The 14205-nt window shown below is 44.9% G+C and overlaps 1 pseudogene; it reads right to left on the bottom strand.

Annotated features, from left to right (window-relative positions):
• The window catches only part of LOC136503516 (uncharacterized), a 60143-nt pseudogene that overhangs the window by 44138 nt on the left and 1800 nt on the right, over positions 1-14205 (bottom strand).

Raw genomic sequence — 14205 nt, 5'->3', positions numbered from 1 at the left:
GACAATGGCATGATGACATAGATGATGCATATGTTTATGGAATGACATGCAATTTCGTGGAAGCCAAACACCTAGGGTGTTACAGCCCTCCCCCCTTAGAAAAATCTCGTCCCGAGATTTGGAAAGCGTACCATTTAATATAGAAAGCCGGATAATTTTCCTTTAGATAATCTTCCCGCTCCCAGGTTGCATCCCGTTCACTATGATTACTCCAAACTACTTTGTATAACTTAACTACTCGCGTACGAGTCACTCTTTCTTGAGTATCAAGAACTTGCATGGGCTTTTCCTCATAAGAAAGATCAGATTTCAAGTTGACTTTCCTTGTTGCTATTCTTTCTTTGGGAATACGAAGACACTTCTTCAGCTGGGACACATGGAATACCGGGAATATAGCTCCCATTTCACGTGGTAGATCGAGTTTATATGCTACTCTTCCACTTTTCTTGATAATGCGGTAAGGTCCCACATATCGAGGCTTAAGCTTCCTTTTAATTCCAAAACGCTTGACTCCTTTCATAGGGGATACCTTCAGATAAACATGATCACCTACTTCAAACTCAATAGGTTTTCTTCTCTTGTCAGCATAGCTCTTTTGTCTAGCCTGAGCAGCAGTCATATTCTTCTATATAGTTCGGACTTGCTCTTCGGCTTCTTTTACAAAATCAATACCATAGAATCTTCTTTCTCCGGGTTCCACCCAGTTCAAAGGAGTTCTACACTTGCGGCCATAAAGAGCTTCAAAAGGAGCCATTTTGATACTCTCTTGATAATTGTTGTTATAAGAGAATTCAGCGAGAGGTAACCAGTCCTCCCAAGAGCCTTTGCAAGAGATAAGACAAGCTCTAAGTATGTCTTCAAGAATTTGATTAACACGCTCAGTCTGTCCTGATGTTTGCGGATGATAGGCAGAACTACGAATTAGATGAGTGCCAAGATTCTGATGTAAGCACTCCCAAAAGCGAGCCGTGAATTGCGGTCCTCTATCTAAAACAATGGATTTGGGTACACCATGGAGACGTACCACTTGTTGAAAATAAATCTCAGCATAATTGTGAGGGTGATAAGTAGACTTGACCGGAATAAAGTGAGCGGATTTGGTTAGACGATATACGATAACCCAGATGGAATCACAACCCTTTTTGGTAGTGGGTAATCCAACAATGAAATTCATAACAATTTCTTCCCACTTCCAGCTAGGAATAGAGAGTGGCTGCAATAATTTGGGCCTCATGTGAATAGCCTTGACTCTACAACAGTTATCGCACCTTGCCACATAGGCTGCGATTTCTTTCTTCATCTTGGTCCACCAATAATACAGCTTGAGATCTTGATACATTTTACTGCTACCAGGATGGATGGACAATTTAGAGGAATGGGCTTCAGCCATAATTTGATTTCTAAGTTCTTTGTCTTTGGGTACCACAAGCCTATCATCAAACCAGAGAATTCCCTTATCATCGACCCTAAAGTGCTTGGTCTCCTGATCTTTCATCTTCCGCTTGATATGAAACACACCCACATCAGTCTTCTGGAGTTTGATAATTCGACTTCTAAGAGAGCAATCCACAGTGATATTGTGGAGTACTACAGGATGAAGGAGGTGTGCCAAATGAAAGTCTTCACTCACTAAGGAATTGCAATGGGCCTTTCTGCTTAAGGCATCAGCAACAACATTTACCTTGCTAGGATGGTAGTGCACTTGAAGGTTGTAGTCTTTGATTAATTCTAACCATTGTCATTGACGCATGTTCAACTCAGGTTGAGTAAAGATGTACTTGAGACTTTTATGGTCAGTATAGATGTTGCACACATTACCCAGCAAGTAATGTCTCCAAATCTTCAGGGCATGAATAACTGTGGCTAGCTCTAAGTCATGGGTAGGATAATTGATTTCATGCTTTCGAAGCTGGCGCGAAGCATAAGCAATGACTCAGCCCTCCTGCATAAGAACACACCCCAAACCGGTGCCACATGCATCACAATAGACATCAAAAGGCTTCTCGATGTCAGGTTGTGCCAATACAGGAGCAGAGGTTAGTAAGGTCCACAAAGTGTGGAAAGCCTCTTCACACTTCGGAGTCCACACAAACTTCTCATCCTTTTGAAGTAGTCGAGTCATGGGCTTGGCAATTTTTGAGAAATCCAGTATAAACCGACGATAATAGCCCGCCAAACCCAGGAAACTTTGGACTTCTGTAACCGTAGTAGGTGCCTTCCACTCTAGGACTTCTTGTACCTTAGTAGGGTCAACCGAAATTCCATCTCCAGATAACACATGACCTAGAAAAGGTATCTTGTTCAACCAGAATTCGCACTTGCTAAACTTAGCATAAAGCTGGTTGTCACGTAATCGAGTTAAAACAATTCTCAGATGTTCAGCATGTTCTTCTTCATTCTGAGAATATACAAGGATATCATCAATGAACACGACGACAAACTTGTCCAATTCTGGCATGAATACTGAATTCATCAGGTACATAAAGTGTGCCGGAGCATTCGTCAACCCGAAGGACGTGACAAGGTATTCGAACAAGCCATAACGAGTAGAGAAAGCTGTCTTAGGTATATCTTCGGGACAAATTTTGATCTAATGGTAACCAGACCTCAAATCGATCTTGGAGAATACCTTAGCTTTGGAGAGCTGATCAAACAGAATATCGATGCGAGGAAAAGGGTATTTGTTCTTGATGGTAACAGCATTAAGGGGGCGATAATTCACGCACATGCGCAGAGACTCGTCCTTCTTCTTCACAAAGATAGCCGGACAACCCCAAGGAGAAGAACTAGACCGAATCAAACCTTTCTTTAATAGCTCATTTAACTGACTCTTCAGCTCAGCCAACTCATTGGGCGACATTCTATAGGGCCTTTGGGAAATAGGAGCCGTACCCGGAATGAGTTATATCTTGAATTCTACATCGCGGTCCGGAGGTAATCCCGGCAAGTCATCAGGGAAGACATCTAGAAACTCATAGACAACCGGTATATCCTCAATGGCTTTGGCTAGGGTAGCATTGGCTGTATTGTGGATAGAGATATCATGAGGTAACTGCACTAGAAAACCCTTCTTATCCATGGGATCCCTCAACATTACCACACGGGTTGATGTATCGATCAACACTCCATTCCCGCTCATCCACTTCATTCCTAGGATTACATCGATTCCTACCCCCGGTAGAACTACAAGATCCGTAAGGAACTCTCGATCTCTAATCTCAATCTTTACATCTTTAACTACTTGGTTAGTCAGGATATTATTTCCAGCAGCATTAATACAATAACCACCCTTGACAATTGTAATCACATTCATCTTATGCTTAGATGCAAAAGTAGAACTCACAAAGGAATGCGAAGCACCCGAATCAAAGAGCACAACTGCATGGTGATCATTAATAAGAAACTTACCAGCGGTGACCACTTCACCAGTAGGAATTTCCTCCACAGTAGTGTAGTGAACACGCCCCTGACGGACGTTTCCCTGAGCATTCTGCTTGGAAGGATAGGGACACTTATTTGCCCAATGACCAGGCTGGTTACAGTTCCAGCATGGCCTGTTTGCTGGCAGGACATTGGAGCTGCCCTACCCAGAGGTATTCTTTGGCAAGGAAATTGTGTACCCCTTGTGGAAACCAGTTTTAGCTTGATTCTTCTTCTGAGGTGGGCGGTACCGGACACTAGCATTGGGTGGATGATACTAGGTCTTGGATACCACTGGTGCCTTAGACTGAGAAGCACCTGCCTCAAAGTTTCTTTTACGGTTCTTGGAAGCAGCATATACCTTATCATTATTCCCCTGAGTCAGGGTGTCACTGATAAACTCATTGAAGGTGACACACTTGTAGTTGCCCATAGACTTCATCAGTTTAGGGGAAAGTCCCCTCTTGAAGCTAGCTATCTTTTTGGCGTCAGTATCAACAAACTCCGGAGCATACCTCGCCAGGTTGTTAAATGCCTGGAGGTATTCATTAAGACTCTTGTTGCCTTGAGTTAGCTTCATAAACTCGGTATGCTTAATGGCCATGAGACCAGGAGGGATAAAATGTCCCCGGAAAGCTGTCTGGAACTGGTCCCAAACTATCTCGATGTTTGCGGGGAAGGTGGTCCTGTGATGGTTCCACCAGATGCCTGCAAGGCCATGGAGCTGGTGTCCTGCATACGAGGCCTTCATACCTTCAGTCAAATGGAGCAGTCCAAACCTTTGCTCTATCGTACTTAACCATTCATCAGCTTGTAATGGTTCCTCTGCCTCTCTAGAGATAGGAGGCTTTGTGTCCATGAAGTCCTTAAAGCTGCTATACTGGTTCAGCTCGGGTCCCTGGCGGACATGTCGATCATTGCGGTTAGCCATATGGCGCATAGCCTTAGCTAGCATGCGCTGACTTTCAACGACTGTCTGCATTAGCTCAGCTGGTGTGGGCGGTGGAGGAGGTGGTTGTTCCTCATCTCCCATGCTACGACCGCGACGAAGGTTATAAGCCATCTACAAAATATATAGCCAATGAGCACTGATGATGTGGAAATTTTTGTAGATGAATTGTATAATTATGCCAAACTGAGTCCATTGGAGAGAATGCATTTATATAATCAACAGAGGCACAATCATTCATCACAATCACACAACTCATCAAGCGCATCAATTGACACATAAATGCGATGAACTTAACCAACAACGAGATCTATAAACCGCAAAGACGGAAATTATCAAAGGCTCACATACGTGGAGCATAACACATTTGATAGGTTAACATCCAAGCCATAAAGGTTCCAAACTTACATCCAAGATAACATAGGGTTCGATATTACATCCCAACGATCAACTTATTACAAAGCTACTCGTTCATGCATGAGGATCAACAAAAGACTAGCTCTAGCGCATTAGCTAAGTAGTAAGCTAAACTACGCATCATCCTTAGAGTCAGTGTCGAAGATCTCTCCTCCATCTTCATCACTAGCAGGCTCTAACTCCTTATCTTCCTCCTCATCAGGTGGAACGTCCTCAGGTCCATTGACCTCAATGCCATCATCACCTTTAGCCATGATGACACTAGAGCCCAACTCATCCTCATCATCAGGTGGTAGGAGAGGGTGAAGCTGATTGTGTAACAGGTGAACCTCCTCATGGAGATGGTCATTGTACTCTTCAGCAACTGCCAACTGCTGCTCTAGCTCCACTTGTCATGCTCTCAACACATCCTCTTCATGCCAGGCTTCATTCTGTTGGTTCAGCACGTGAATCAACATACGTTCACAATTGTGGTGAGCAACTGTCAACCTCTAAACCTCTAGGGTCTCTTGGTCCTGTTCCTACGTTACTTGCTCCAAATGGTGCTAAGCTGCAGTCCTCTCAGCAGTCACCCAGGCCAGCTCTGCCCTCAGCCTTTCCGCCTCAGTAGGCTCCGAACGGGGCTCACGCGGAGCTAACCGGTGACGAGGCGCCCTACCTCCAGCGGACTTGCGAGCCGTGCGTTTCATGCGCGCCATCTGTAGCAAAAAGTTGCAACGTAAGGGGAGAATCATTTAAGGGATACAAAATTTAATTAGTCGAGACCATCAATTTTAAAGGAGGGAGTAATGCAAAAATGTTATGTATGCTTGAACATGATGCATGCACGATCCGTACGTCCTCACAAACCTAGAAAAATTTAAAGGCTAGCGAAATATACGATGGCATACATACGTTCTCTCATATACGGTAGCTAGTCGATCTACAATGATACATTGTTAGTGTACCTGCAGAAAAGTTCATTTCAGCCCAATAAATTCCCCAAAAGGCATGTAAACTAAATACTTTCATACATACACCCCCCGATGCATATACTCAAGTATCATAGCTACCCGTCAGAGATACCCACATTTAAGTACTCTCATAGATACATGATCGAACATGTAAGTATGCGAGCAACCACAACTACTCTCCCCTAGACCGACGTTGGACGGTCATGCTCTCACTACTCCCACTTACCAGAGCGTAGAGGTATTTTGATCCATACATTACCACCCAAGCAGATGGCATCCATATAATAGCACGCCATATGGACAACGAAACAGAAACAAGCAGGAACCCCCCAAGTTAGTACTTTAATAAGCCACCTAAGAGTCCTTATTTGGGCATAAGGGATATGACCACTGGCAATACTTAGTATTTAATTTAGAATTTTCACAAATACTTTTGTTTTAAATACACAAATGACATGTTTAGTGTCGAATCTTGCTCTGATGCCAGCTGTAACAGAACCGACTAAATCATAAGAACGTAAGTACAAAAACAATCACCGAAGTGATCAAATTCCTGTACTTAAGCTCCCATAATCCCGGTAGTCTAGAAATCACGAAGGATTTCAACCAACTCTCGACATACAAACCAAGACCGTAATGATTCAACACAACACATCATTCGTTACAACATTTCACAAGTAGCATTCGGATTACATCCATCAGAGTTCAAATAAAATATTACAACCCAGGTTTGAATGTGCGGAAGCAACATAGTTTAATACATAACTTCATAGTTTCAAATACATTGCCAGGTCTAAGTCATATCCCACAAAAGCATCATCAGGTATGAGAACTAGGAGAGACCGCGCCCGACGGTCTAGTCTTCATCCCCAGCCGAGAGAAGGCAATACTTGCAGCAACCAAAGTAGAACTGGTCATCTGCAATAGGTGGGAGATAAACTCTGAGTACGAGAAGGTACTCAGCTAGACTTACCCGTCAAAACCAGAAATAAAAGACACCTAGGGTTATGCAAGGCTTAAGAGGTGGGCTAGCTTGACACAGTTGCATAAAAGAGCTTAAGAATATAGTGCCCAATTTAAACTTAGCATCAAGCTTATCATCAATTACTTGTCCACTAGATTAGCACCTGTACTAGAGCACTCACTTATTAGGAGCAAACAATATTAACCATAGCAGGTATAATAAGGCTGTCATCATCATATTATCATTTCCGAACCATTATGATATTTAGTGTATCTACTTTGGAGATAAGCCTGTCAAGTTCTCACTAACCGGGAGAGACGGTGACTCGAATCGAATTACAACTCAGCTGAGGGGGTATTCCTAACTCTCACCCTGGCATACTTTGCAAGGGTAGCCGTGGGTCACCTTTGGAACAACTCAGAAACCAAATTCGCGGGTTCGATTAGCGCCAGCACTCTCAAGGATTACCCTTCTGCCAGGACGATCAGGACTTTTAAATCACCTGCCCTTAGACTCACGCCTATGGCTCCCTTCCGAGGCGCACTTTATACTTATCGACTCCCAGCCTGAGGTGAGCTACTCGGCTTCGTGGTCGGTCTCCAGACCTAGCCAACTAAGAGAGAGGCATGCGTTCAACATGAACAGGAAAGGCTACAAGATTCAATCCTTAAGCGACACAGACGGAGTCACTGCAAACCGGCAAGCCTCCGTCCGGTCTTTATTTCAAATTAAGACTGGTTCTTTTCCACGATAGCAAATATAGCCAACCGTGCCATATGTATCTTCCTATATCTCACAGGTGACAGGAAATCACCTGACTTCTACCGCGTTTAAGCAGGGCTAAGCACTACACGAGCCTGAGCTACATAGGATTCAGGGTATCAATATCTGGACAAGGATCGGATAACCAATGCAGCAAGTGTTTGCATCCAACACCTAAACTTAATGCAACGATATATATATATATGTAATAATAATACTTTAACTGCATTTAGAAAATTAGGAGGCTTAATATGCTCCGGGGCTTGCCTTTCACAAAGTTGCATGGGGCACTCGACGGCGACCTCGTCTGGCACTTCTCCCGTGGGTTGCACCTCCAGAACCTCCGGTGTTGGCTGCTGCTGCTCGCTCGGTTCCTCAAATTCCAGCAGTGTCACACCCTCCTTTACACCTATTGCATGCCGATGCATAAGATAAATATCATGGATGCATAAGGAATGACATGATGCTCATGATGAATGAATCACAGTAAGTGTTTAACGAAAACATCACTGGACACTCGTTTACCGATTAAGAATAGCTCTATTCAAATCACTTTAAAACGTGTATCTAACTTAACTTGAAGAACGAGATCAACTTACCTAACTTGCATAACCTAAGATAAAGATGCTCATCTTCAGTTAAAGGTCTAACACCTAGGAACATTACCACAAACTTAGAATAGTAAAGGCATACTTAAAACAACAGTTAAAGTTTCATATGCACACGGGTAGTTCCTTAATTCAATCATAACCAGAGTTCTATAAATTCAAATGACTTGTAAGAGGACATTCTGGAAAGCTTATGAAATTCTCTACAAATCATTTGTAAACATCAAAGCATGATTCTTACGTTAACCAAATCGAATTCCAGTAAACCTAGAATCTGTCCAGAAATGACAAGGTTACTAAATTAAATATTTAGTGAGGATGCAAAAGCATAATTGGATAAAACCAAGTTTACCAACTTGTTGTGCATACCATAGGAACATTAGAAAGTATAGTGCCAACCTCTAAATAAATTATTTAATGTCCTTTTCTAATTTATTTAGTTAATTAGGTGATTAAAGCAATATGTAGTAAAACTATTCAGAAAAATCTACAAAAATTACAGTAGCTATCTCATGCTTCACATAGACTACCATAAAAATTTCAAAACCATTGGGCAAGCAGAACTTGTTGTACCCAAAATAACAGGTGGCATGTCTATTTTTACCATAATTAGGAAACCCATATTGAAAAGTGTCAAGTAATAGATTTCTCATTTTTCCTAGCATCATTCTAGCATAATAACAGCACTCACTAATTTTTAACTTTACTGGATCTATAGAAAAATTATGAAAATTCACACAAGATTCACCCATGCAAACAAGATAATTTTCTATATCCTACATACAGTGTCCAAAATATATGAAAATTTAACTACAAGCTATTCATGATACGAGCAATACACCATAAAAATTTCATGCCATTTGGAGCTACATAGAAAAAGATATAATTACCCCTATTTCTTTTATGATTAAAAGAGATAATTAGCAACTTCAATTTTCATAACAGAACATAGCATAAATTATATTTTTAATAAAAACTAGACATTATTATGAACTCAGCAAAATTAGAACCACATCATTTAAAGCTGCCAACTAGGAGATACACATTTTTGAATCTATACACAAATCTGTGAAAAGAAATAAAACAAAACAATTTTTTTGAAACACTACTGACTACTATTGGGCTGGCCCGGTCAGACTCGACGGCCCACAAACACGCGCAAGCGTAGCCCAGCAATCGGCGCGGCCTAGGCTGGCTCCCACCTCCGCATCGGCGACTGACAAAAGGGGCCCGCGAGACAGTGAGACATGTAGGGGAGGAGGAACGGACGGCGGCGTAGCTCGTCGCCGGTGGCTCCTCCGGCGAGGCCAGCGGTACTACGGTGCTCGCCTCATCAATGCGCATCTAGTGGTGCCATCAATCGATGCTATTGCTGTAGCTACTGGGGGTGGTGACGACCATGGCGGCGCACGGCCACGCCATGACCGGCTCCGGCGAGACTACTGCGACCTGGCCCTATCGGTTGACCCTACGAGCATCAGTAGCGTCCACAACACCTAGCGCAAGGCAGAGAAGGGATGGCAAGGGCGCGAGGACAGTTGGCCGCGTGGAGCGCCAACTCCGACGAGGTCAGCCATGGCGGCGGTGGAAGAATTGACAAACACCCGCTTACCAAGACTCGATTGACTCGATTGAACAGTGGAGGTGGTAGAGGGGATCACAGCGAGGCTCTAGGCGAACTGGGCAACGCATTTTTGCAAAGGCGAGTGAGCTAGGTGATGGCGAAGCTCGGCCGGCAATGGTGGAGCTGCAGCGGCTCGACGCTGCACGCGGTGGAAGAGAAGGAGAGGCAAATGGAGCAGGCAAGTGCGTTGGGCAGGCGCGCGGGATGCTCAAGTCACGGCCAGCAGCGCCAGGATGCCCATGGCGCGTGGCAGCGCGAGCAGAAGTCCGACGACGGGTGGCACACACGCGGCGTATGTTGTCTAATGGCGGTCAGTCACTATAGCACCCATTCAGACAACGAAAACCGACTGACAGGCGAACTTAGCAGTGATGGATATCCTAAACCGTGACGATTTAGTGGAAATAATGTATACGAAAGTTGTAGAGCTATGGTAGGGCTACAACTTTGATTTAGACATCAACAACTAATTCACCCTATATCCTGAGTTGTATCAAGCCAAAGGTGGCTCAATCAAACTGAAGATACAGTTAGGACTTAGAATCTTTTTCAGTGTTGAATCCACCATCAATAATGACTTGTGGGCCATGTTTGAGCATGTTCCACACATTTTCATGAGTTGATCATAAAACAACTTTTGTTCCTTGATAAATTAGCTACAACTTTGGTAAAGAGTGCACGGCCATGCAAAGTTTCTAAGTTGGTCTTTTGAATCAGTCAAACAGTGGCACTCTAAGGGTCAATTCAAGTCAAACCTCCACTTGAGGGCATTTTTGTCATTTTGATCTACATGAACAATGTCCAAACAATTACCCTAAGTGTAGTTAAGGTGTATTAGACCATGATCAACCACTTTACACAATTGTTATACTAATTTCTAATGATCACATGTGATGAAGCATAAAACAATCAATTCACTCAATTGTTGCAATTTCATGTTTCACATGTTTCATTACTTTTGTTGCAAGCTTAACTTGCCACATTCCTACCATGTTGCCATGTTTCAAGGTATGAGAAACTCATGTTGCATTCACATGTTGCACTACTACCATTCATAAGCAATCAAGTATGAAACAAACAGAATTTGCGAATGTTGCATATGTGTGTTTCAGTGACAATGGCATGATGACATAGATGATGCATATGTTTATGGAATGACATGCAATTTCGTGGAGGCCAAACACCTTGGGTGTTACATAATAAGCTATGGAGAGACCAAAACATTATTAAGATGTAGGGAAGGTGAAATAACAGTAGCGCCAGTAGCTGTAATGGGAAGTAAAGAACCGTTACCGATAACAATGGAGGAAGGAGTAGGATGCCACAGGGAAGTTGTATGTGAAAGAATATTAGAACGTGAGGCCATGTGAGATGTAGCACCTAAATCGAAGTACCACTCGTTGTTATTATGGGGCTGATTCAATGTCATGGTGTTGAATGTCGACGCCAGAGAGGACTGATCCCAGGAGGGCAACCCAGCAAGTGGGTTGTAAAACCCGAGAGGAGGAGCAGCCCATTGTCCTGCAGACTCCATGGCAGGGGCCTGCTACTGAGGCGCCGGCTGTGCCAGGAGGGCCTGCTGCTGGGGCACCGGTAGGGGCATGAGTGGAGGCCGCGGTCTGGGCCACATCTAGATGGACTCGGCCCACGGATTGTAGAAGGAGGGCCACAGGGTGCCCCTGGAGCCGGAGCCGGCAGCCTTGGGCTGCCCACCGGACTGCACGTCGGCAGCGGCGGGGCTGGCCGTTGTTCTGCTGTCCAGAACCGTCGCACTTGCTGCCACGTTTGCCTCGGCGACTCTTGGACGAAGGAGTAGACGAAGCAGGTGCGCCCCCGGAGCCCGAGCCGCCTGTTGGGGGCTTCTGGGTAGTGGGAGGGTGTGGTGCAGAGGTGGACGAGCCGGTGGAGGCGACGAGAGCAGTCTGCTGGGAGGGCACCTGGTTCTCCATCGTGAGCTCCTCCATCAGGAGATTAGACTTGGCCTCTAGGAACATGGGAAAGGGACGTCCACGCCGGAGGTGCAGGCCGATGGTCTTGAACTTCTCGTTCAGGCCGCGGATGACATTAAGCACAAGAGTGCGGTCGGTGACGACCTCACCCAAGTCGCCAAGCATGTCTGCCATGTGCTTGAGTTCCCTACAGTAATTGGTGATTGACAAGTCACCTTGAACGAAGTTGCAGAACTTAGCGTCGAGATAGAGTGCTCGTGTCTCGTGGTTGTTGAAGAACTGCAACTCAACAGCACACCATGTGGGGCGGGCGGTGGAGTTCCAGGCCGAGATCGTCTCGGCGAGGTCGCCGCTGATGGTGTTGTGGATCCACGACTTGACAACGCAATCCATGCATGCCCAGTCAGGGAAAGTAAGTGCCGGGGCATCCTACAGGACGTGGTCCTGAAGGGAGAACTTCCCCACGGCGAGGAGGAATTGATCGCGCCACCGATTGTAGTTGCCGGAATTGAGGTCGAGGACGACCTGAACAAGGTTCCGGATGTTCTGTACAGCGACTGCCTGGGCATGAAGATTGGCAATGGCGAGCAGAGCTTGATGAAGATCGTGGTGGTTGGAGGTGCGATCCTCCGCATCAGAAGGGGGCGTCGTCGTCGTCATCGGCGCCAGGCACGTCGTCGTCATTGGTGTCGGGCGCGCCAGCAGCGGCGTGCTCCTGTTCAGCACGGGCCAGGGCGTCGCGAGCGCGCGCCACAACGGCATCGCACCCCAAAACAGCGTCCTGGGCCTCCTTCTCGGCGGCGGTGGCGCATGCCAGGTCGTCAGCCCAGGCCTTCTTGTGGGAGGTCGTGTGCAGGCGCGCAGCGGCGGCGGCGGCCTTTGCCTGGGTATCAGACTCCAGGGCAGAGGCCGGGGGGTCAGATCCAGAGGCGGCGGCGGCGGCGGCGGCGGCGGCGGCGTGAGGAGTAAGAGGGGGAGTCTCAGCCATGGAGATCGCTGCACAGCAGGGTATGCCGGCGCGAAGGGCGCAGCCAAGAGAAGAGGCGTGCTGGGAGGGGGGAGGCGCGCTAGGGCAGCGGAAGGTGAACGAAGGTGATGACCCAGACTCGTGATACCATGAAAGCAGATGTGGCTTAGGAATAATAGCAGATTGATTATCAGGAGTACAAGGGGTGTACAATATATAGGCAAGGATGACCTGGGGTTTATAGATCAATACCCAATCAGGAGGAACCTTGCCTAATACCAAATCACCTACTATAACAGCCCTGGGCGCCTAGGCCCATGCGGCTAGCAGCCCAATAAGCCTCACGCTAACACTTTCTTCTGAAATGACCTGAAAGGCATTGAAAACCAAAACCATGTTGTTACAGGCAGTAATAAGGAAAAAAAAGTGTAGTGAGGCTGATCGCCTATAACAGCCATTACCTCAATTAACTTTCCTAAAGCAATGCTATCAACTCCTCCACCAGAAGAGTCTGGCCGAAGTTCCAAAGCTGAAGAAATGTTGAAAAATTATCTCACATAGGATTACCACAATATACATTGCTTAAGAAGTTCAGAGTTCAGACTAACCATGACAAAAGAAGCCATGATTTTCCTCGCATAAACCTCCAAGATCATTACCATCAGTTACAGGATTGTTAAATCTAACTCCAACTTTGGAGGACCGGTTTTTTTCCAAAAGCATGCACCACTTTGCCTCGAGAACCACAAGAAGGGCCCCTGTGAATCAACCAAACGACTCATCAGAATGTGAAAGAAATGTATCTCAGCAACAAAATAATCACATGACCACCACAACAAAAAGATTAATCAGTGTCAACAAAAAAGATTAATCAATATCTAACTACATCAAGTCCTCTCTGATTTCAATTCAAGTTCATGTAACTCAAATTCGGAAATCATACACTCAAAAAGATATTTAGTCAGAAGAAACACCATTTTGAGTCTGTCAAATGCTATTGCTGCATAAATATGTTCCTTCCACTGATACTAGAATAAGGTTGAAAGATATCCTCATTTCAAGTCTGTCAAAGCTCAAGAACACAAGGGGTTCCAACATTCACTGTCTGGGTCATACAAATTGACTCCACTTCAGAACACATCTGGCAAAATGCAATCACAAAGAATCCATAGAGATCTAAGACACACCATTGCTAAGTTAAAATGAAACACGAAAGCATAGCTCTCAACAAAAATACCTTGGTGCCAGATTTAATGAACTAGTACCAGTATACTCTACCCAATCACCTGCATAAGAAAAAAGATGTAAAGGTTCAATTAAAGAAAGAGTTAAATGTTAATATAGAAAAATAAAGAAACGGGCAACAAAAACCTTCTTCGAAAGTGTGTCTGTTGGATGTCCCCACAATATCATCTCCTGAACTAGAAGGTGCAACATCCCTCCGGACATCCTTCATGGACTCTCCAAACTTAGAAGACGTCTGCTAGAATATTATCTCTTAATCAATAATATGTATGTTTCTGCTGACATATTGAGGAGTTGAAAACTTGAAAAGTTCGGTAAAATTTTGAACTGTGTATATCAGTAAAGGG

This window comes from Miscanthus floridulus, chromosome 14, assembly GCF_019320115.1.
Source record: "Miscanthus floridulus cultivar M001 chromosome 14, ASM1932011v1, whole genome shotgun sequence".
NCBI lineage: Eukaryota > Viridiplantae > Streptophyta > Magnoliopsida > Poales > Poaceae > Miscanthus > Miscanthus floridulus.
Note: the sequence above shows the minus strand (reverse complement) of the source record. Positions and strands in the feature narration are given on the sequence as shown.